General features: G+C 42.5%; 1 protein-coding gene across 5 annotated transcripts in view; it reads right to left on the reverse strand.

Moving 5' to 3' along the window:
* MPHOSPH6 (M-phase phosphoprotein 6) overlaps nt 1–25630 on the reverse strand; it is a 1084238-nt gene that overhangs the window by 389588 nt on the left and 669020 nt on the right. Inside the window, exon 1 of one of the 5 annotated variants that reach the window (XM_050775063.1) lies at nt 7960–7964. The exons of the other annotated variants lie outside the window; for them this stretch is intronic. The gene's annotated coding sequence lies outside the window, so the exon portion shown is untranslated. Of the gene's footprint in view, nt 1–7959; nt 7965–25630 lie in introns of those variants that run through there. 5 annotated transcript variants of the gene reach the window in all.

Consider the following 25630-nt stretch of genomic DNA (forward strand, 5'->3'; position numbering starts at 1 on the left):
GGGAGCTTTTGTAACCACGGAGCTCAGTGCATGTTAGTGGCTTCCTTCAAAAAAGGGGTGAGAACTCTCAGCAATTTGTCTGATAGTTTTGGAAGAGGTTGTTCAATCTTTCATTGAATTTGTATTTATTGTGCACTTAGTATGTGGCAGGCACTGTTCTAGGGTCAGGCGTAGATTGTCCTCTTGGAGTTTATATCCTAATATGAGATAGAAACAATAAACACTTAAGTAAATTTATAATGTGATTTTGGGAGGTAAGTGCTATGAAGAAATATTAATTAGGATAAGGAGCTAGAAAGAGATGGGGCTTCTTTAGGGAACACGGTCAGGGAGGGGCTGTCTGGAGACATAATATTTGAGTGGAGACCTGAATGAGGAGATGGAAAAGTTATGAGGTATGTGGGGAATAATATGTTGGCAGCAAGTGTAAAGACTCTTGGGTAGAAAATTGGTTAGAGGGGCTGGGTGCGGTGGCTCATGCCTGTGATCCCAGCACTTTGGGAGGCCGAGGCAGGCAGATCACGAGGTCAGGAGATCAAGACCATCCTGGCTAACACGGTGAAACCCCGTCTCTACTAAAAATACAAAAAATTAGCCGGGTGTGGTGGCAGGTGCCTGTAGTCCCAGCTACTCGGGAGGCTGAGGCAGGAGAATGGCGTGAACCCAGGAGGCGGAGCTTGCAGTGAGCAGAGATCACGCCACTACCCTCCAGCCTGGGCGACAGAGCAAAACTCCGTCTCAAGAAAAAAAGAAAAAAGAAAATGGGTTAGATGTCCAGAGCCATTGGCACTGGAATGAAATGAGCAAAACAGAGTTTGGAAAAGTTTGGGAAGGAAGCAGGGTAGACACTGTGGGGCCAAATGTGTGTGGAAAGAAATGTGAATTTCACCATAAGTAAGAAGGGAAGCCACTGGAAGTTTTTTGAGCAGGGCAGTGCTGAGGTCTAATTGGAGCTGCAAAAGGCTTCCTCTGCTTCTTGTATGAAGCATATGCTTTCGGGGCAAGGAGACCAGTTAAGAGGTAATGGAGAAAGGGGCCTGGACTAGGTGGTAGCCCCAAGTGGAGAAAGGGGCTTGGACTAGGTGGTAACCTCATAGCAACAATCTGGAAGTCCCCCCTGAAGTCTCAAGTGGCCCAAGCAAAGACTCACTGGTGACACGAGACACCAGATCAGGCTCCTTGACACCCCCAGGGCTAGAGGTCATGATTCAAGCACAACATCCTTGGCCAAGAGAGATTTCAGGGGCTTGATCCTAGTGACATGTTGGTCTCAACCGGTGTAGTGCTGATTATTTACAGTACTGCTCGCCTCACACATAGTTTTACAGGCAAACATATTCAAAGCAGGCTTTCCTCCTGTGTGTTTTCTGCTTATCTTCCTTTTACCCATCCACTAGTATCATAGAGCATTACCCCAGCTCCCAAGCTCAGAATAAAGATATCTGCTGAAAGATCCCTAAAAGATAAGCCAAATGTGTCCAGCAATCCCCAAAGGGTGACACACAGGGGCCACACATGTACAGTCTCATGCTGCTTTCCTGAGAGCACCCTGGTCATATCCTTGCCACATACTGAGATCCTGTTTTTCTCTGCTGAAAAACCAAGGTCTGCCCCAAAGGCTGCTTCTGCTCCATGGCAGAGGGCAAGAGCTTCCCCTTCTCTGCACCCTCCATAAGTCCCTGCTGGTCTAGCCATTGTTCACCACTCAGAGAGGGGAGGTGACACTTGCCTCTGACCCTCTGCCTTACCCTCTTTGCTTCTGCCTGTGCCTACTCCACCCCCCATCTCTTATACCGTGACACAGCTGATTGCTGTGTCCAAGCAGGATACAGGCGTCATTCCAGCTTTTCTGTGTCACATGACTCTTGACTGGGTGCTTTCCTCCTTCATTCAGGAGACTAACAGATGTGTGCACATCAGTTCATAAGAAACAATGCCGGGGGACTGACTGCATTGATGGGTCTCTATGTCCAATGTTTGCTTGGTTTCCTGTGAAACCGCCAGCTTGGTGTCTCTCTTTGATGTCATTTGTTTGGACTTAAGCTCAGGCCATGCAGTATTATTGATTATGTTTTTATAGGTCCCTAACTAGACTACAAACAGCTAGAAGGCAGGATCTGCATCTTATCCATCTTTGTATCCCCTGGAGAGCATAGCGCAGTGACTTATTTATGTTGGGTGTCCTGTAAGTATATGCTGATGGACTGCCTGTTCCGCTGGCCCCAGGAGCTGAAGGGCTTCCATGAGGGTCTAAGCAGGGACTGCGTATTTGTCTCTCTGCTTATTTGTCTTTCTGCTTATTCGGTTGTAACAATAGATCAAGGCAAGACTTCAATTATCCTTTACTTTCATTCCCAAACTGTCTTCTCTGTTCATTCTATTGAAAATGCCTGGTGACAGAGAGCAAGAGGCTGAAAGAGACAGAATGCTTTCAGAGTCTTAGGAAAGCTGTGTGGCAGGAAGGACATATTTCAATGAAGTTATTTTCCACCAAGGCTAATATTGTGCTTCAATACTTCAAGCTCTGGTGAGCTCATCAACAATGTTTGCCTTTAATTTTACCATTTGTACCCAGTCATATGTTACTTGCTATGTTTCTGTGTAGCATCGTTTCATCAAGGGGATGTTAGGGCTTCCACTGTCTTTGAAAAGTTGCTTCAAGATGGATGTGCGTGGATATCCATCCTGTTTCATTATCTTCTTCATCACATTCTCTCAGTCATCTGTGAAAGGATACATCGTTCATAAACTCATTAAAAAAATAAAATTCTTGTGGTTAAATAGAGGAAGGACATTGCATATTGGGTTGGGGCATGGGGAACCTTCTCCTTGATTTCTCCCCACGAGAAGGACCCCTGGCCTTTCCCTAAAAGAGCATGTGGCTTCATGTCTTAGGCACAGCTGGGGAACCCATGGGGTTGTAACTTTCCAGAGAGGAGAACTTATGTTCTCTTAGAAAGGATTCCCTCCTTCCTTTTGTGAAAGGCTCTCAATTCTGCAATGTGTATTGGAATCACCTTGGGATAACTGTTGATGCCCCACCCATCCCTGACCAATTAAATACAAACTTCCTGTTTGGAGCTTAAGCCTGCCATGGACATAGTTATAAAAGCCCCCCAAGGTCAGTCTAATGTGCAGCCAGAGGAGAAACTACTGCGCTAGGCCAGTGGCTCTCAACTGGGAGCAACTTTCCCTGAGCAGACATTTGGCAATCAATGTCTGGGAGACATGTTTGATGGTCATAACTGTTGAGGGGTGCGGTGCTACCAGCATGGAGTGGGTGGAGGCCAAGGCAGAAGCCAGCCCCTCCTAACAAAGAATGATCCAATACAAAATATCAAAGTGCCAAGGTTCAGAACGTCTCTCTAGAGCATTAGAAAAGCAAACACACGTACACTCAGGTGCATACATAGATATTTTTACAAGTATATTACCTCCTATTTGCATAATGCCTTCTAGCTCTCAAAGCCTTATTACACACTTCATTGGTTTGATCTTTACCATGACACCATAATGGAAATATTATCTCCATCTTGATTTTACAGATCAGGAAACCAAGGCTGAGGAAAGGGAATGACTTCCTCAGGACTGCAGGATGTTCGATTTGTCAGTGAGGACTCTTTCCATTCGCCGACAGGTCCAATGGGTGCATGTGCGTTTTCCTGCTCCATGTCCCACTATGACAAACACAATAACTGATTTTTGCCTTTGTTCCCACTGAGCCCAAGTGCAGCCTCAGAATCCTTCTCAACACAGCAATCCAGCCGGCCTCAGGTGTGAGATGAAACTTGTCACATAGTCTCTCCACCCTAAACACCATACCTCTCCCTGAATTACGACCATCTTGTTGAAAGAGACACCAAGGAGAGTACTTGAGAGTAGGAAGGCCCTTGAACGTCCGCAGGTGTTCAGACAATCTGTTTGGGAAATGGCAACGTTAACAGCATGCGTTCTTGCCAGCACCTATGAGAAAGCATCTGTCTCCCTTACCCCTATATTTCTTTATAACTTTATTAGTGTGTTTGGCTCTCACCATATGCTGCTAATTGATATACAAAGGAAGTATGCACAGTTCTGTTCCTCATTTGGTGCAAACTAAATACTTCACCTTCTTCTTGAGCTTCCTAGGATCTCCCTCTTGAGCCCAAAACATGAGATCATTATGAGAACATGAACTATGATTCATGAAGCAGATGGGACAGGAATCAGAGCGCGCTCAGCCTGCAGTGTGAAGCAGCTAGGGCCAGCAGCCCCTGCTTGAGCTCTGGACACGATGAATAGTGGCATGTACAATTAAATGCCCAGTGCCTGTACGAAAGCTGCCATGGGAGGAAGGCAAGCAGAAGGAGAAAAATAAAGTGCAGTTAGAGACCAACTTCTCCATCTTCCAGGCAGGCAGCTGATGGAGAAGATGCAGGCAGCTCAGTGGATCATTTGGCTCCATCATTGGGAGACAAGTACAAAACAGTACAGAGCATCTGCTCATCGAGGTGTGGGTTGCCGTTTCAAAAAGTTGCAGGAGCCGCTTTATAATAAATGGGGCTCCAGCCTCCTGGCCTGGCTTTATCACCTGCAAGTGTCTGTGGGATCAGTCTCTGGCAGCAAACATGGAGATTTCATTACAGTTGATGAGTTTCACCTGAAATGATCTCCTTTTGTGTCTTTGGTCCTCACTGTGGGGCTGGCTGGCATGTGTGTCCAGACACTGTAGTGTGAGGCTACACAGGTGTTCTGCTGTTCTGAGCCCCCGTCATACTGGGGAGCAGGAGGGATCAAGGCATCCTCTGCTATGAATTAGGCTACAGTGACTGTGCACAGGCAGCATTCAGGTGGATCTTGGCAACAGGACAATTCACAATTTTCCTTTCACCAGGAACTTGGCCAGAGACTTCTCATGTAGCCCTAGAGTTCTGGTGTCCACCCTGGCTGCACTTTGGGGACTATCTGGGGAGTCCTGTCCACTTCTGTCTACCTTTCTATCGCTGCTGGGCTAGAATCTCCCAAGGGCGGGGGACTTCAGTCTGTTTTGTTTATAGCTACATCCAGAGTTTCCACTGTGCCTGATATTTGATGAATGAAATATTGCCTACTCTGTACCAGGCCTTGCCATACCCTGTCAAGCATATCACTGACCATGATGTCTATGGCATCTGTCTACTGTGCTGTCATTGTTCTTATTTTTATGGATGAGAAAACTAAAGCTAAGAAGTAATTAATTTGTAGGATGTTATACAATTGGTAAGTGGCAGAGCTGTAATTTGTATTAAGTCAAGCTCATATCAAAGCCCAGTCTCTCTGGATTCTTGTTCTTCTGTTCTCAAGAGGAGTGGATGAGAAGTGTGAATAAGTGCACACCTCCCTTAATTATGGTAGAACAGTTATTTAAGCAAACTAAGTGGTTTGGAAACTGCAAAAAGCCTCATGGTTTGGTATTGTGGAAAACAGCGTTTTCTAAGCTGGGCTCTGGGAACAATAACCTCAGAATTGCTAAATGCTGTCCCATGAAAAACACCTAAAATAGGGTTCCACCAATAAATAACTTTGAGAACTACATCTTCTGGCACCCTTTCTTAGTGGAATCATAATTTCACATTAATGTAATAAAGGCTCTGAACAATCCTGCATTGAATAATTCTGTATTTAATGTAAAATTTGCCAAAGCTATGTATCTTCAGAACCTCTCTCCTTTCCTCATTGACAATCTATTAATAGCTCATAAGATGCTGCTGTTCCATTTATAGTGTCTTAATCTGGAGATGGCCTGGCATGTACTAGTATGTCAGGCTTGTAAAAATAGAAAACTCAATAAAATATAAACATACTCATGTTAGCAAAGCAGATGCTCTAATGACAGCTCTGACCTTGATTGATAAGTTGGAATTGATCCAATGCTTAAAAACAGAGCTAACAAAAACTTAGAAATTGAACTAATATAGAATTTTCACTAAAGACATGAAGAGCTTTGAAAACCCTAATTCATCTGAAGCTAAATAATGCTGGCATTCATCTTGCAAAAGCAGCCATGTATTCCACAACAAATTGAGCACTGTTAGGAGCCAGAGTCAGTTGAATATTGGAAATACAAATTTAAATGAAATAGGTTTGGTATTGACCATCATAGGGTTGGCAGGTTTGTGTCTTGTTTCTTAGGTGCTTCCCAGGGCTGCTGAGGAAATAGGTATTATCCTGCCTCTGCTTATCTCCAGTTTGTACCTCTGCCTTGTCTTCATCCAGCCCTGAGTTTATTTATTCATTTATTCATTCAAGAAATCTTCACTGAGCACCTACTATGTACCAAGCATAGTAGATACAGCAGTGAACGGTACAGATAAAAATTCCTCCCCTAGGGGAGCTTCTTCCTAGCGGAGCTTATATTCTGATTATTCTAGGTTTGTTTAAAGGGTTCCATCTCCCCGAGATCACATCTGGCATGTCCTTAAATGGAAGCCTGGGACCTTCTCACTTGTTCAGCGTTTAGATCTCAACAACTGATCCAAACCTTCCTGGTATGACATTCCATTATGTCCTTGGGCCCTGTCCTTGAGCCCTGCTATATTATTTATTCTGCATTCCCTGACCCTTTGGGCTTAACTCTGCCTTCCCGCCCAGATGGTTCCTTTTTTTGGTCCTAAAAACTTGATGGAGATCCCAGGCTTGTGCTCCAGGCACTGTGCAGGACTACAAAGATGAGTAGGACGGAAACATGGGTTTTCAAGGAGCACAGTGTATAGTGAGGGTGAGAGATGCATGAGCGATACGATGAACTTGGTGAGGGAAGCGAGGACAGATTCAGGGGGATGGAGAGGATGTGGTGAAGGACAGGTGGTCCATAGAGAAGAAGGTAGAAGACCGTACAGGTTGGAGGAGAAGCAAGAACAGATGCTGGAAGATAAGATGGGAATGAACAGGAAGCAGGGGGTAAGATCATGGTTTCATTGTTCATTTCTGTTCAACGATATGTGTTGGTTGCTACTGTCTCCCAAGCCTTCAGCTCAACCCCAGGACAAGGCTAGTGAATAGAACAGACCCAGCTCTTCCTGGTCAATGATGGGGACAGGCAAGAAGCAAGTTACAAACCTCAGCTTTGTGATGAGTGCTCAGAGACATATGAGCACTCATCACAGTGAAGGAGCAAAAATGGCAACTAGGGTCCTGCATGGACGGTTGAGAAAGGCCCCTCTGCCAAGGTGACCTTAGAGCTGAGGCCTGAAGGTTGAGAAGGAGCTGGCTCTGGGGAGAACAGGGAAAGGAGCCAGCCGGGCAGCGTGCTGAGCAGGGAGGGACTGAGGAGGGTATTTCAGGGACTCCAGAAGGAATGGGCCCACAGTGTGAAGGGAAAAGCAGGGGATTGGGGTGGGGACAGCAGGAGCCGGTGGTGTTAGACTTTGCCTCTGTGTAGAGAATGGGTATGGTTGTGAAAGAGAGAAGATGGGGTACCCCAGGAGGAGTCTGATCCTGCTTGCATTTTCAAAAGATAATAATAATAATTGCACAGTAGATGACATTAAGAGAATTAGTGTGTGTATGTTGTAGTGCATAATGTAATACTAAGATAATTTTAGTGCGAAAATGGCAAGGTGGTTAAACAAAAGTCTTTATCAGTTAGAGATCTATACAGAGCTGTTTACAGGGGAAATGATACAGGATTTACTTTAAAATAATTTGGAGAAATAAATGGGGGAAGAGATAAAACAGGTTTGGCAAAATGACGTTGATTGTTGAAGCTGGGTTTGGGGTACACGGGGGTCATTAAGTGATTCTATGTTTTGGGTGTTTGAAAGTTTTCATAATAAAAGTGTTTTTAAGATTTGTAAAAAAATTGTATGCAGTAAATGCTCAATAAATAGGAAATTGTTAATAACAGTTGCTTTTTATTGAGAATCTACAGCATGGCAGATTTCGAGTTAATTACCTTATTATATACATAAGCTTAGGTGTCCCCACACTTTTAAAATTGTTCCCCCCATCCACAAAAGTGATTTGAAGCACATGCCACTGATATAATTACATTTGATTAGCCACTTACACAATGTCAAAGGGTGTGTTTTGAGTACCTTATGAAACATATGCAAGTTTTAAGCAATTCTAAAAGGAGGAAATTAAGTTACAATAATTAATATTTGATGTGTTGCTAATTGTGGTGGTCATGGACTATCATTAGATGGTAACTCCAGGTACAAGTCAGACAGAGGGAAAAATTTGTGATTAATAAGAATGGGTATAAATCCATATCCAAACCATTTTATGACAGTTTGCTTTGAACGGGTGGTGGGCAGTGTTTTGTCAGCACTGTTTATATCATCATTTATTTTGCCTTTTAAGGTGGCCCGTGAAGAACCCTAACCGAAGTGGAAGAAGGGTGAGTTTTATCATTTTCCAGCAGCTCACTTGCATTTACCCATTAGTATTTTAATAAATAGATTCTTAGCAGGGATGTTTTTTATGTCACAAAACTTGGTATTATAACCCATAAATTTACCCAGGCACATATAAATTGCCACACAAGGCAATTCGCTAAAAGCAAGTGAATGAATGAGGGGGTGTCACCAGCTACTTTGCATTGCAAAATAAAGAAAAGAGTTGACATACAGATCAAATACAAGCCTGGGTGCGGTGGCTTATGCCTGGAATCCCAGCAATTTGGGAGGCTGAGGTGGGCAGATCCCGTGTGAGTTCAGGAGTTTGAGACCAGCCTGGGCAACATGGCAAAACCCTGTCTCTATAAAAAATACAAAATTTAACTAGGCGTGGTGATACATGCCTGTAGCTCCAGCTACTTGGGGGACTGGGGTAGGAGGATCACTTGAGCCAGGGAGATGGAGGCTGCAGTAAGCCATGATTACACCACTGCACTCAAGCCTGGGTAACAGAGTGAGACCCTGTCTCAAAAAAAAAAAAAAAAAAAAAAAAAAAGTGGGTGGCAAGTGTCCGGATATACATTAAATATGAGAAAAGCTTATTTTTTTTGAAGACAAATTAAATCAATTATAAGTAGAAATTCTAATTCTGTCTGTACCCCAGTGGATCGTCCTGAGCCCCACCTTGGAGTGTGTGTGCTCCACTTTGGAGAGCTTTGCATTGATTTTTGACTCCTCATGGTAACCATGTAAGGCGGACGTTTTGCACATAAGAAAAATGAGCCCAGGTAGGTTAAATGATTTACCCTAGGGGCATAGCTGTTTAGAAGCGGAGCAGGATTGGAACTCAGGGATGACAGACTGGAAGTTCCTTACTCGTTAATAATAGTGCTAGCTGCCAGTCTGTAGTATTGGCTATAGACGGGACAGTCAGGTGGGTACCACGATCTCTGTGTCATAGAAGACAGAAAGTCAGCAAGGCAAAATAACTTTTTTATGTTCATACTGGTCTGTCTGACCTTAGAGTCCAACTGTCTGCATATGAAATTCACCACTAAACTAGAGTACATGATTTACCCTCCCCAGCTCTCAGTTTTCTCATCTTAAAATGGGTCAATAGGAACACCTACTTTGTAGAGCTTTTGCAAGTTCTAAACAAGACTGTGAATGGGTATGTGAAGAGTATCCATAATTATTACTGTTCTCTATCCTGGAGGTAAGAGTGTGGAAGAAGCTTAAATGCCAAAGCTTCAGAATATCAATATATATTATTGGGATGAAGGAATGAATTGCCCCATAGGCCCCTCCATTTCCTCAAACAGGCTCTATGCCCAGACTCCGGTCTTGCATTTCACCCATGGTGAAGCAGCCCGAGGCCCCATGCTCTCTTGGGTAGAAGCATGGCAATTTCCCTTGCCTAGTTTGAATCTTGTCCAACTATATCTGCAGTGGGCTATAACCCTACCATTTTCCTCCTGGCACTAAGAATAAAAATTGGACTCATCCATTTTTACTATCGAGTCAGGAAACCTGGAGAGAAAAAGGCCAGCATGGACAGGGCTCCCAAATTTATGTGACAGGAACACAAATAATGTCTTGCAGTCTGAGAGCAGATATAGGCCTGGAATTTCTGCAGAGGCTTTCCAACTCACAACATATTTTAATGCCATATTTGAGCTCTATGGCAGAAAGGCTCTCTCTGGACACTGGAGCACGGCTGTGGAAAAAAAAAATGATCTACTCCTAAGATTTAAGTATGCTGCAAATTAAAAAAGAAATTTTCAGGTGGCTCATGTGAAGGGAGGATCATCTGTCAAGAGCACCCAGAGTAACAGCAATGCCCAAAGTGGACCTGTGAGAAGACTGTGATTTACTGGGCATTTACAACAGGCCTCTCTCTGTGCCAAACGTTTCTATCTATTATCTCATTGAAAGCTCGTAACAGCTGTATGAGGTTGGTCCTGATACCACTCAGAATCCTACATGGAAACAGATGATACAATAAAATTATGATAATTAGAGGAGGGTTAATTTGAAAGGGTACTATGTTTTTAAAAAATGGTTGGCTTAGGGGTGGTAACAGCTCTGTTGCTACCTTCTTTACAAAGGAAAAGAATGGGGATTTGGAAATGGAGCTCTTGGAAATTCTGTGGGAGTTGGCATGTCAGCATTTTAGGGCACTTACTCACATTCTGAATCCAGGGTGCACAGTAGCCCATGTTGCAGACCTTCCGGAAGGAGGCCATCAGACACATAGGACTTAGGGCATCTTGGAAGCAGCCTTTCAAATCCATTATTGCCGCTAAGGGAGGGCAAGAAGGACGGAGCCCAGGTGGATCAGATCTCTATTCATTGTGGGTCCAGGTGGTCACTGCATCTCGGGGTTTCAGCATTGGGGTGGACTGTCAGTTGCTGTCCAGAACATCACGTTTTCACTTTTTACCTTCTTTACAAAGGTAGCAACAGAGATGTTACCTGCCCTAAGCCAAAAAGATGAGGATAGGTAGCAGTTGCCAGAACCCAGAAGGAGAAAAGCCTGCCTTGGGTAGAGCAAGGGCCTTTGATGGAGGTACACAGCCAGCTCAAGGTAACCCTTTGGAGTGGGAGCAGTGGGAATCAGTAGCTTAACCTTCCTCTCCTTCCTCTGCTGATTCCTGCTAGGCCTCTCCACTGGCTGAAGTCAACCAGAATCCAGAGGGCAAGAGAGCCTGCTGAGGTAATCCAAGGTTTATCAACCTCTGAACTATTGACATTTAAGATTGAATAATTCTTTGTTGTAGAGAAATATCCTATGCATTATAGCATGTTTAACAGCATCTGTAGCCCCTACCCATCAGATGCCAATAACCTTTGACTTCATGTCTCACATCCAGGCCACACGGATGCAAGGGGTAGGCTCCCAAAGCCTTGGGCAGCTCCACTCCAGTGACTTTGCAGAGTACATTTTTTTTTTTTTCATTTTGTGATCTGCAAAAACATCTCTAGATATTTCCAACTGTCCCTAGGGAGGTATGGGGGGAACCGTCCTGAATGAGAACCACTGGTATGGTTCATACAGGTTGGTCTCCCTGGCAGAGAGCAGGATGTTGATGTGTAGAGAGCAGATCTGGAGGAAAGAACCAAGAGAGAACTTTTATTATTCTCATTTCATTGCCAAGGAAACTGAGGCTCAAGCAAATCAATTAACTTCCTCAAACACACACAGATTGTGAAGGCAGAAGCCAGTTTGCAAACCTAGGTCTGTTTGATCTCAACACCAGAACTTATAATCACAAGCTGCATTCCATATTCACAGATTGGAAATAATCCCAGAGGAAAAGAATGGGGATTTGGAAATGGAATGCAGCTCTTGGAAATTCTGCGGGAGTTGGCATGTCAGCATTTTAGGGTACTCACTCACGTTCTGAATCCAGGGTGCACAATAGCCCATGTTGCAGACCTCTCAGCAGAAGGAGGCCATCAGAAACATAGGACTTTGGGCATCTTGGAAGCAGCCTTTCAAAACCATTATTGCCTCTAAGGGAGGAGCAAGAAGGTGAAGCCTGGGTGGATCAGATCTCTATTCCTTGCGGGTCTAGGGGGACACTACATCTCAGGGTTTCACCATTGGGGTAGATTGTTAGTTGCTCTCTAGAACATCACCTTTTTACCTTTTACTCTTTTAATTTCCTTTCGTCCTTCCATCTGTTTGTCCTTCCTTTCTTTTCCCTCCCTCCCTCCCTTCCTCCTTCCCTTCCTCCCTCCCTACCTCCCTCCCTCCCTTCCTTCCTTTTCTATCTCAACCCTTTAAAGTAGTATTATAGTAAGTATATTTCAAGAGGTAGCAGCCACTCAAATACCTATCAACAGGTGAATAAACAAAATGTGGCATATACATACAAGGGAATATTATTGAACCATAGAAAGGAAGGAAATCCTGTCACATACTACATGAATGAAACTTGAGGGAGTGATGCGAAGTGAAATAAGCCAGTAACAAAACTGCAAATGCTCTATAATTCTAGCCACATTACTTTCAAGGCTTCTACCTCACAAGTCTCTCTGGGATTGGCATGGGACTTCCCAGAGATTTTCAGGTGGTTTGAGACTTCTGGTCTCCATACCCCAGCCACCTGCACACCCTCCCACTGAGTCTCCCCTTCTCTTGCTTGAACAGCATATTATTTTTTTCCAGTTATATTCAGAGGCAATAGTTTGCAACTTCTATCATTTCAGTTGACCTTCAAATGCTTCCTACTTCATTGAAGTTTTTTCAATAAGATGATATCCAGAAATGAGTGAAATACGGTGGGTGGTAAGACAACTACTTCCTTGGTTCATGTCTGTCCTCTCTTATCCGTATTGAATTGCATTTGTTTTTGCTGGAAGCCTCAGCGCACTATTGATAGGAAGACTCTCTGCCTCTGTAAGAAAGGCCACCTTAGGCAGTGTGATATTCAAGACCCCAGGCAACCTGGTCCCAAGCTACTTTTTCAGCCTTGTGTCATGTACTATTCAATAGTTCAGTAAGTTTTTTTTGTTGTTGTTTTTGAGATGGAGTCTCGCTCCGTCACAAAGGCTGGAGTGCAGTGGCACCATCTTGGCTCACTGCAAGCTCTGCCTCCCGGGTTCACACCATTCTCCTGCCTCAGCCTCCCAAGTAGCTGGGACTACAGGCGCCCACTGCCACGCCTGGCTAATTTTTTGTATTTTTTAGTAGAGACGGGGTTTCACCATGTTAGCCAGGATGGTTTCGATCTCCTGACCTCGTAATCCACCCGCCTCGGCCTCCCAAAGTGCTGGGATTACAGGCGTGAGCCACCGCGCCTTGCCAGTTCAAGAAGTATTTACTGAGGGCCTAAATCTTTCTGATGTTGAGCTGAAGAGGCTCTAAAAATGTGGGGAATAAAATCAGGCACAGTTCTATACAGTAGAGACTACTCATGCTGCTTTTCTTCCTGGACACCTAGCTAGATTACATTTTCCAGCTTAATTTTCATTTAGTTGGGCTCATGTTCAGGGCAGTCTAATAGAATAGGTGTACATGATGAACATTACAACCACAGCTACCCCATTAAAACCTTCCATGCATGATCCTCCACCCTCTCTCTTCCTTCAACTGCTAGTCAAATGCAGGGGATCTAGAGAAGAGCACCCAGCTCCAGTGGATGGTAGGGCCGCTAAATAGAAGTTTGCCAGCTACTCAGGAGCCTAAGGCAGAGAATCACTTGAACCCAGGAGGCAGGGGTTGTAGTGAGCCGAGGTCGCACCACTGCACTCCAGCCTGGGCTACAGAGCGAGACTGTCTCTCAAAAAAAAAAAAAAAAAAAAAAAAAAGATATATATACACACACACACATACACACACACATACATATATATACACACATATATATGTGTGTATTTATGTGTGTGTGTGTGTGTGTATACATATATATAGATAAGTTTGGATCCCTGAGTCACTGCATGGAAGACTGCAACTTTGCTATTCTGCCTTTATACATTCTGTTCTCTTTGCCTTCCGTGTCCTCTCATTTTTACCCTTCTTTGTACTATTACGATAAAACCGTAGTAATCAAAAAATCCCACACTGGCTGAAAAGTGGGATATCACAAACTAGTTTGTTGTATTAAGAAAGATAAGTGCAAACTCGTGATTTTAAAATAACATAGCTCTATCATGGCTAAAAATGGCTCATCAGTAGCAGCAACTGGCACGCATTACCCAGCACCTTTATCAACCCCAGTACCTACATTCCATTTGTTAACACTACATTAAAAAAAACAAGGATGTTTGTTTATTCCATGTATTTAGGAATGGAAAAAAGACAGAATGGGTTTGGAATGCCCTCTTGCTGCCAGAAAGAAAGGTTGCTTCAAACTCACCAGGAATGTCCTATATGGACAAAGAATCCAGTTTAAGGGAACTCCCACCAGCTAAGGGGTAGCAATTTGAGCATCAATAATAGGAAAATACTAGTAATAATTATAATTAATTGGGAAAGATTGGATCCATGAAAGATTGTGAGTTAATAATGCTACTGAGTAGAGAAAAATTATTATAAAGTGTGTAAGGTAGTTTTTATACCAAAAGACAAAGATCATAGGATGTATTTTATGCTGCAGTTGATTTTAATAAATATGGGAGAGTTGGGAAAAACAATAATGGCAAATGCTTATCTAGGGCTTGCTACATGTCAAATATATTAGTCCATTCTCACATTGCTATAAAGAACTTCCTGAAACTGGGAATTTGTAAAGAAAAAATGTTTAATTGGCTCAGTGTTCTACAGGCTGTATAGGTTGCATGGTTGGGGAGGGCTCAGGAAACTTTTAGTCATGACAGAAGGCAAAAGGGGAAGCAGGGCATATCTTCACATGGTGGAGCAGGAGAGAGAGAGAGTGAATGGGGAGGTGCTATACACTTTTAAACAACCAGATCTCATCAGAACTCACTGTCATGAAACAGCAAGGGGAAAATCTGCTCCCGTGATCTAATCTCCTCCCACCACACTCCTCCTCTAATATTGGAGAATACAACTCAACATGAGATTTGGGCAAGGACACAAATCCAAATCGTATCTTTCTACCCCTGGCCCCTCCCAAGTCTCATGTCCTTCTCACATTGCAAAATACAATTCTCCCTTCTCAATAGTCCCCAATCTTAACTCACTTCAGCATTAACTCAAAAGTCCAAGTCCAAAGTCTCATCTGAGACAAAGTGAGTCCCTTCTACCTATGAGCCTGTAAAATAAAAAACAAGTTAGTTAATTCCGAGATACAATGAGGGTACAGGCATTGGGTAAAGATTTCCTTTCCAAAAAAGAGAAATCAAATGAAACAAAGGGGCTACAGGCCCCATGCAAGTCAGACACCCAGCAGGGTGGTCATTAAATCTTAAAACTCCAGAATAATCTCCTTTGACTCCATGTCTCACATCCAGGTCACACTGGCACAAAGGGTAGGCTCCCAAGGCCTTGGGCAGCTCCGCTGCTGTGACTTTGCAGGTTATAGCTTCTGTGGCTGCCTTCATAGCTGGTGTTGAGTGCCTGTGGCTTTTCCAAGCACATAGTGCAAGCTGTCAGTGGATCTACCATTCTAGGGTCTGGAGGATGGTGGCTCTCTTCTCAAAGCTCCATTAGAGAGCGCCCCAGTGGGAACTGTGTGGGGGTTCCAACCCCACATTTCCTCTCCACATTGCTCTAGTAGAGGATCTCCATGTCTCCTGCAGCATACTTCTCCCTGGACATCCAGGTGTTTCTCTACATCCTCTGAAATCTAGGTAGAGGCTCCTAAGCCTTAAATGTTGCCCCCTGTGCACCCACAGGCTTCATACCAAATGGAAGCCACCAAACCTTATGGCCTGTACCCTCTGGAGCAGTGGCCTGAGACGTATTTGGGGCCCTTTTAGCTACAGCTGGAGCTGGAGTGGCTGCAACACAGAGAGCAGTGTTCTGAGGTTGTGGAGGGCAGCAGATCTCTGAGTCTGGCCCAGTAAGCCATTCTCTCTTCCTAGGCCTCCAGGCCTGTGATGAGAGGGGCTGGTGTGACGGTCTCTGAAATGTCTTTGAGGCATTTTCCCTGTTGTCTTGGCTCTTAACATTTGGCTCCTCTTTACTTACACAAATTTTTGCAGCTAGCTTGAATTCCTCCCCCGAAAATGGGTTTTTCTTTTCTACCACATGGCCAGGATGAAAATTTTCTAAACTTTTATGCTCTACTTCCCTTTTAAATATAATTTCCAGTTTCAGGTCATATCTTTGCTCAAGTATATGACTATACATTGTTAGAAGCAGCCAGACCGTATATTGAACAATTTTGCTACTTAGAAATTTCTTCTGCCAGATACCCTAAATCACCTCTTTCAAGTTCAAAGTTCCACACGTCTCTAGGGCAGGGACACAATGCCTCCAATTCATTGCTAATGCGTAACAAAAATGACCTTTACTCCAGTTCCCAATAAGTTTCTCATCTCTATCTGAGACAACCTCAGCCTGGACTTCATTGTCCACATCACCATCAGCATTTTGGTTACAACAATTTAAAAGTCTCCAGGAAGTTCTGAACATTCTCTCTTTTTCCTGTTTTCTTCTGAGCCCTCCAAATTGTTTCAACCTCTGCTCATTACCCAGTTCTAAAGCTGTTTCCACATTTTCAGGTATCTTTATAGCAATGCTCCACCTTCCAGTACCAATTATCTGTATTAGTTCATTCTCACATTGCTATAAATAACCACCTGAAACTGGCAATTGATTTGGTTTGCGGTGCCCCCACTGAAATCTAATCTTGAATTGCAGTTTCCATAATCCCCACGTGTCATGGGAGGGACCCAGTGGGAGTGTAATTGAATCATGGGGGCAGTTTCTCCCATGCTATTCTCATGATAGTGAGTGAGTTCTCACCAGATCTGATAGTTTTTTAAGGGGCTTCCCCCCTTGCTCAATTCTCATTCTTCTCTCTCCTTCTACTTTCAAAGGATGTGTTTGCTTCCCCTTCTGCCATGAGTGTAAGTTTCCTGAGGTCTTCCCAGCCCTGTGGAACTGTGAGTCAATTAAACCTCTTTTTATTATTATTATTTTTAAATAAATTACTTAGTCTTGGGCATGGCTTTATTAGCAATGTGAGAGTGGACTAATATGGTAAATTGGTACTGCAGAGAATGGGGCACTGCTATAAAGATACCCGAAAATGTGGAAGTGGCTTTAGAACTGGGTAACAGGCAGAGGTTGGAACCATTTGGAGGGCTCAGAAGATGACAGGAAAATGTGGGAAATTTTGGAACCTCCTAGAGTCTTGGAGGGCTCAGAAGACAGGAATATGTGGAAAAGTTTGAAACTTCCTAGGGACTTGTTGAATAGCTTTGACCAAAATGCTGACAGTGATATGGACAACAAAGTCCAGGCTGAGGTGGATAAAGATGAGGAATTTTTGGGAACTGGAGTACAGGTCACTCTTGTTATGCAAAGAGACTGGCAGCATTCTGCCCCTTCCCTAGAGATCTGTGGAACTTTGAACTTGAGAGAGATGATTTAGGGTATCTGGTGGAAGAAATTTCTAAGCAGCAAACCATCCAAGAGGAAGCAGATCATAAAACTTTGGAAAATTTGCAGACTGAAGATGCAATAGAAAAGAAAACCCCATTTTCTGGGGAGAAATTCAAGCTTGCTGCAGAAATTTGCACAAATAACAAGGAACTGAATATTAATAGCCGAAATGGTAGGGAAAATGACCCCAGGGTATGTCACAGACTCTCACAGCAGTCCCTCCCATCACAGGCCCACAGGCCTAGGAGGGAAAAATGGTTTTGTGGGCCAGGCCCAGGGCCCCCCTGCTCTATGCAGCCTTGCGACATGGTACCCTGAGTCCCAGCTGTGTTAGCTCCCGCTGTGCCTGAAAGGGGCAATGGACATGTCAGGCCATTGCTTCAGAAGGTGCAAGCCCCAAGCCTTGGTGGCTTACACGTGGTGTTGGGCCTGTCGGTGCACAGAAGTCAAGAACTGAAGTTTGGGAACCTCCACCTAGATTTCAGAAGATGTATGGCAATACCTGGATGTACAGGCAGAAGTCTCCTGCAGAGGCAGAGCCATCATGGAGAACCTCTGCTAGGGCAGTGTGGAAGGGAGGTATAGGGTTGGGACCCCCACACAGAGTTCCTACTGGCGCACTGCCTAGTGGAGCTGTGAGTGAGGACAGTGGAGCCTGTCCTCCAGGCCCCAGAATGGTAGATCCACCAACAGCTTGCACTGTGCACTTGGCAAAGCTGCAGACACTCAATACCCGCTGTGACAGCAGCCAAGAGGGGGTTTATGCCCTGCAAAGCCTCAGGGGAAGAACTGCCCAAGGCCATGGGAGCCTACCTCTTGCATCAGTGTGACCTGTAGTGAGACATGGAGTCAAAGGAGATCATTTTGGAACTTTAAGGTTTAATGACTCCCGTATTGGATTTTAGACTTGCATGGGGTCTGTAGCCCCTATGTTTTGGCCAATTTCTCCCATTTGTGTGTATTACCCAATGTCTGTACCTCCACTGTATCTCGTAAGTAACTAACTTGCTTTTGATTTGCAGAAGAGACTTGCCTTGTCCCAGATGAGACTTTGGATTTAGACTTCTGAGTTAAGGATGGGATGAGTTAAGAATTTGGGGGACTGTTGGAAAGTCATGATTGTGTTTTGAAATGTGAGGACATCATATTTGGGAGGATCCATGGGCATAATGATATGGTTTGGCTGTGTCCCCACCCAAATCTCATCTTGAGTTGTAATTCCCATAATCCCTACATGTCATGGGAGAGATCCGGTGGGCATATAATTCAATCATGGGGGCAGTTTCTCATATGCTATTCTTGTGATAGTAAGTTCTCATGAGATCTGATGCTTTTATAAAGGACTTCCCTCTTCATTTGATTCTCCTCCTTCTCTCTCCTGTCGCTTTATGGAAAAGGACCTGTTTGCTTCCTCTTCTGCCACGATTGTAAGTTTCCTGAGGCCTCCCCAGCCATGCTACCTATACAGCCTGCAGTACTGTGAGCAAATTAAACCTCTTTCCTTTATAAATTACCTCGTCTCAAGTGTGTCTTTATTAGCAACATGAGAACAGACTAATACAGTAATTTATAAAGAAAAGAGGTTTAATTTGCTCACAGTACTGCAGGCCGTATAGGTAGCAAGGCTGGGGAGGCCTCAGGAAACTTCCAAATATGGTGGAAGGCAAATTGGGAAGCAGGCATGTCTTCACATGGTTGAGCAGGAGAGAGAGAGAGTGAAGGTGAAGGTGCTACACACGTTTAAACAATCAGATGTCATGAGAACTCACTATCAGAAGAACGGCAAGGGGGCAATCTGCCTCCCTGAACCAATGACCTGCCACCAGGCCTCTCCTCTGCAAATGAACATGAGATCTGGGTGGAGACACAAAGCCAACCCATATCACCAGGTGCCATGCTAAGTGCCTTACATCAAATAACTCAAGTAATACAAAACAAAAATCCCCAGTAGGCTCTCATAATCCAATTTTACAAATGAGGTGATAGAATTTCGTAGAGATTAAGTGACTTTTCCAAGTCCATACAGCTGGTAAGTGGGGGGACCCTAAATTTGAACCTACGTTGTTGGCTCCAGAGCCTGTCCTTTTATTATAAAACTAGGGCAAAATAAAAAATATTTTTATATTTAAAAATATAAAATAAAACAAAAATAAAATTATTTTATTCAATAAAGCACTTAAATATGTCATAGAAATATATACTTGCTTTTGTCAGAGTAATTAAGAAAGAATAAGCTAGACAAATGTGCATAAGTCAACTCCAAAAATAGCAAAGCAGATTATGTTGAAAGTTCAGGCAGGACAGGTCAGCACTGATGGTCATGTGTAAATGACCAAGTAGAAGGAGATGTTCCAAAATGATTAATTAGCCAAAAGTCCTTGAGACTCATGCTAAGTACACAGACCCAGTTGCTCATCTCCTAGGAGATGAAACCTCTGGAAAGCTGTACAGATTATAATAAGAGTAGAAATTTGTGGATTTTTAATAATGCTAGCATAACAGAGCAATAAATTTAAATGACAGCATAAGAGGCAAAGAGGTGTAATACCAGCCCAACAAGACATTCAAAGCACACAATTTGTGGCGAGATCCCAAAGTTGCCAAAAAGAAAACCTATGTGAAAAGTTGTACCTAGGAAGTTGTATCATAAGGGTGTATCGAATGGGCTTTGGTCAGCCTCATGGCCAGGCTTGCATTACCTTAGGGGATTTTTAACCTCAGCTGGTCTGAGAAGTTATTCTTATACTTTGGGTATGCTTATGATACATGCAATCAAGGAAACTGTTGCTGGGCGCAGTGGCTCACGCCTGTAATCCCAGCACTCTGGGAGGCTGAGGCAGGCAGACCACGAGGTCAGGAGATCGAGACCATCCTGGCTAACACGGTGAAACCCCGTCTCTACTAAAAATACAAAAAAATTAGCTGGGTGTGGTGGTGCGTGCCTGTAGTCCCAGCTACTCGGAGGCTGAGGCAGGAGAATGGCGTGAACCCGAGAGGCAGAGCTTGCAGTGAGCCGAGATCCCGCCACTGCACTCCAGCCTGGGCGACAAAATGAGACTCCATCTCAAAAAAAAAAAAAAAAGGAAACTGTCAAAATATTATAATGAAAACTCCAGGAAGTAATACAAACTGCATTGCAATAACTCTAGATAACTGAAAGTTCAAGTATACATATAATGAAGCAATGAATGAAATGCTATTTTAGAATTGGTTTTAGTGTGTTTTAGTACATTTGCAAGCATTATTTATATGTTTTGTCTGTTCCTGAAGGTGTCTAAAATTTTCGAAAGACTCAGATGTAGTGTGCATAGCAACTTCAGCTGGTGCTGATGTTCTAGCATTGGGCCTTCACATCCCTATTTTTGTGCATTCCAGTTGAATCCCTGAGGCTGAACTGCATCTTTGTCCATGGGCCACCCACAGGCTTCCAGGACACACCCACATATGTGCACAGGGTGGGTTGGAAGTGCCCTGGAATTGACTGCCCTCAATACCAATCGGGGATAACAGCCCTACCTAATGACTAACAGGTGTAGGGGTATAGAAACCCCACCTCCCTTGCCCCTTGGCCAGGATAATTCTGAGGCATGGCTTTCCATCCATTCCTCACAGGATGGTTAGTCACCTACTGGCTTGATAATATATCCCATAGGGGCTGACTCTGTTTCCCCAAATTGATTTGCCCATTCCATTGCCGATGGCCCTACAGCTTCCAAATATATTGTATATTCTCAAACTCCTATCAGAGAATGCTTCTGGAGAAACCCCAACTAAGAGATTACATTTGTGTCTGCAGCATAATTAATATTTAAGGGTTGATAGTCAAATTTGTAAGCAACATTGAAATTATCAAGAAAATATTCTCTTTAAAAAATTGCCTATGATCTAATAGATGATTTTATTAACTGGAACGCTAAGCAAAGCACAGGAATTCATAGTTGTTTGTCACCAGGCACAAACATTTGTCACACACTGGATAATACTTTAACGTCTGATAGTCAAACTCCTAATCCACTTCCTAAAAACAGCCCAAATATTAGGGTTTCGTGGACTCCTCCAGAGTGAGTTAGCTGTTTCATCCTCTCTGTTCTCACAATATTTGATTCGTATTTCTGAAGCAGCTTACACCACGCTGCATTGTAATTTATCAGTTTACATAGGCGTCTGTGTTTCCAAGATTATTTCCTGAGTTCCTGAAAAGTAAAGATCAAGTCTTATTTGCCTTTGTCATTTCGACACCACATTCTGGACCTGCCACATTGTTGGCTGCAATATTGAGTTGCTTAAAAAAAAAAAAAAAGAATAAATGAATGAAATGAAAGTCACCAGTCCTGTTCAATAGACTGTATTATGTGTCCTTAAGGACTAAGGCTGTTTTATTTATCATCAAAACCACTCCAGCACTATGCAGAGGTTATAGTAAACAAGGCTTAGTGTTGCAAACTAAATGAGTGAGTGAATGAATGAATGAATTAGCGAATGGATAATTAGTGAAGCATATTGCCAATGCCAGGTTGTTTTTGAGCAATTATTGCTACATCTAACTTACCCTTTACTTTGTTGGTAGAATGTGGCTTAACTGGGTTGTGATGATGTTTTGTTAATCAAATAACCATATAAGTTAATTTAGACTAATAGTTTTGGCTCCTCAGCATGATTTTAAAACTTGACTTTGTCATCCATCACATTGGATATTTCTCCTAGCTTTGTATCACTCATAAATGTAGCCAACCTTCCCTCATATCCCTGTAATGGAGATTTTTGCCGGTTCAGTCCATGGTTTACTTTACAGGTACAATCAACCATGCAGGCCAGGAATTGGAAAACCATGGCCCGTGGGTCAAATCAGGCCTGCAGCTTGTTTTTGTAAATAAAGTTTTATTGGAACACAGCCACATTTATTTGGTACATACTGTCTGTGGCTGCTTTCACACCCCATAGTGTGAAATTCTATAATGGCAGAATCGAGTCATAGTTGTGACAGAGACCATATGGCCTGCAAAGTTTAAAATATTTACTATCTGGTCTTTTACAGAAAAATTTTACTGATCCTTGTATTAGTCTGTTCTCACACTGCTATAAAGAACTACCTGAGACTGGGTAATTTAGGAAGAAAAGAGGTTTAATTGACTCACAGTTCTACAGGCTATACAGGAAGCATGACTGAGGAGGCCTCAGGAAACGTACAATCATGGCAGAAGGCAAAGGGGAAGCAGGCCTGTCTTCCCATGGCAAAGGAGGAGAGAGAGTGAAGAGGGAGGTGCTATAACACTTTCAGACAACCAGATCTCGTGAGAATTCACTATCACAAGAACAGCGAGGGGGATGTCTGTCCCCAGGATCCAATTACCTCCAACACTGAGGATTACAATTCGACATGAGATTTGGGTGGGGACACAGACCCAAACCATATCAATCCTTGATTTAGATGATCAATGTAACACGTGAACTACATGCCACCATCTTGTGCATAAAGTCTCTACTGAGCCTTGTTATGTGCCCTGTTGAAATCAAGGTACATTATGCTCTTACTTCTCTCACTGAAGTGATATTATCAAGGAAGCAAATGCAATTTTGTAGTACAAATGCCTCCTAGTGAACCCAGCATGATTTCTAGTGATCAATACATTAGGAAACAAAATGTTCACTGAACATATATCTGATCATTGTTTTGGGAATTCTATCCCTGTGACAGTGAGCCTTGGCCTAACCATTCTCCTCTGGAAAAGGGTTGGAAATAATGAAGAGTGAACCTCTTTTTCACTTCTCTAGCATTCTTCTCTATCCCATTCCCACAAATGGAGACCCTTTGGTGCTAGATTAAGCTAACAGTTGGCTTTATCTTCCTGGATCACAGTTTTGTCATCTATAAGATATTAGTTCTCAGAGTTAATATGAGGATCAAATGAGATAATTAGTGGATGTAAAAATAACTGTAATTACCAACATTTAGTGAATGCTTTTTGTAGACACTGTGCCAAGGAATTTTAACATTCATTATCTCACTAAATTCTCATAAAGCATAGTGAAAATTATCCTCAAGTTATAGGCAACATACAGAAATATTAAGGAACTTCATTTGTCCCTTAAGCAAGTATTTATTTTGTTTTTTATTATTTATTTTTTTAATTCACACAAAAAAATTGTATATATTCATGGCATACAACATAATGTTTTGAAATATGGATACATTGTTGAATAGCTAAATCAAGTGAATTAACATATGAATTACCCCACATAATTATTTATTTTGGTGAGAATACTTAAAATCTATTTGCTGATTTTTAAACATACATTGCGTTGTTACACGATAGATCTCTTGAATTCTTGAATGTATTCCTCTTTTCTAACTGAAATTTTGTATCTTTTTACCGATATCTCCCTAGTCCATTCCCCCATCACCCCCAGCCCCTGGTAGCTACTCTTCTGTTCTCTGCTTCTATTAGTTCAGCTTTTTTTTAGATTCCACATACAAGTGAGATCATGTAGCCTCTGTTTTTTTGTAGCTGGCTTAATTCACTTAGCATAATGTCCTGCAAGTCCATCCATGTTGTTACAAATGGCAGGGTTTCCTTCTTTTTTAAGGCTGAATAGTATTCCACTGTGTATATATACCACATTGCCTTTATCCACTTATCCATTGATAGACATGTAGATTGGTTTCATAGCTTGGCTGTTGTGAACAATGCTGCAGTGAACATGGGAATGCAGATAGATCTTTGACATTCTGGTTTTATTTACTTTTGACGTATACCCAGTAGTGGATTGCTGGATCATATGGTAGTTCTATTTTTTTTTTTTTAGAAAATCCCATACTGTGTTCTATAAATGGCTTTATTTATATTCCCCTCAACAGAGTTTCACTTTTTTCCATACTCTTGCCAACACTTACCTTTCATGTTTTTGGTAGTAACCAATCTAAAGGTGTGGTGATATCTCATTGTGGTTTTACTTTGCATTTCCATGATAATTAGTGATGTTGAACTTTTTTTCATACATCTGTTGGTCATTTTATGTCTTCTTTTGAGAAATGTCTGTGCAACATAGTAGTGGAAGTCCTAGCCAGAGTAATTAGGCAAGAAATAGAAATAAAAAGCAGCTAAATCAGAAAGAAAGAAAGAACTTAAATTATTTATGTTTAGAGATGACATTATCTTATATATAGAAGACTCCTAAAGACTCCACAAAAAAACACTGTTGGAGGTAATATAAAAATTCAGCAAAGTTGCAAGATACAATATCAACAAAAAAATCAGTACTATTTTTATACAGTAACAATGAGCTGTCTAAAAAAGAAAGCAAGAAAACACTCTCACTTACAATAGATACAAAAGATAAAATACTTAGCGATAAATTTAACTAAGGAGGTAAAAGATCTTTACATTGAAAACTATAAAACACCAATGCAAGAAATTTAACTAGGCACAAACAAATGGAAAGATATCTTGTGTTCACAGATTGAACTAATTTATATTATTAAATGTCCATACTACCTAAACTGATCTCCTGATTCAGTACAATCTCTATTAAAATTTCAATGGCCCTTTTCACAGAAGTAGAAAAAAAATTCTAAAATTTATATGGAATCACAAAAGATCCTGAATAGCCAAATGAATTTTGAAGCATCACATTACCTGACCTTAAAATATACTACAAAGCTATAGTAATGAAAACAGCATGGTACTGGCATGAAAACATACACATAGACCAATGGAACAGAATACAGAGTCCAGAAATAAATCCACACATTAATGGTCAATTGATTTTTTGACAAAGATGCCAAGAACACATACTAGGGAAAAGACAGTCTCTTCAATAAAAGTTGTTAGAAAAAGTGGATATCCGGCTGGGTGCAGTGGCTTATGCCTGTAACCCTAGCATGTTGGAAAAACCCCATCTCTACTGAGAATACAAAATTAGCTAGGCATGGTGGCACATGCCTGTAATCCCAGCTACTCGGGAGGCTGAGGCAGGAGAATTACTTGAATCCAGGAGGCAAAGGTTGCAGTGAGCCGAGATTGTGCCATTGCACTCTAGCCTGGGTCTCAAAGAAAAAAAGAAAAGAAAAGAAAAGAAAAAGAAAACTGGATATCAAAAAGAAAAAAATTGGACCCTTATAAAAAATCATCTCAAAGTACATTAAAAAGTTAATCTTGGCTGGGCACGGTGGCTCACGCCTGTAATCCCAGCACTTTGGGAGTCTGAGGTGGGTGGATCACGAGGTCAGGAGTTCAAGAGCAGCCTGGCCAAG

The sequence above is a fragment of the Macaca thibetana genome, chromosome 20 (genome assembly GCF_024542745.1).
Source record: "Macaca thibetana thibetana isolate TM-01 chromosome 20, ASM2454274v1, whole genome shotgun sequence".
Classification (NCBI taxonomy): Eukaryota; Metazoa; Chordata; class Mammalia; order Primates; family Cercopithecidae; genus Macaca; species Macaca thibetana.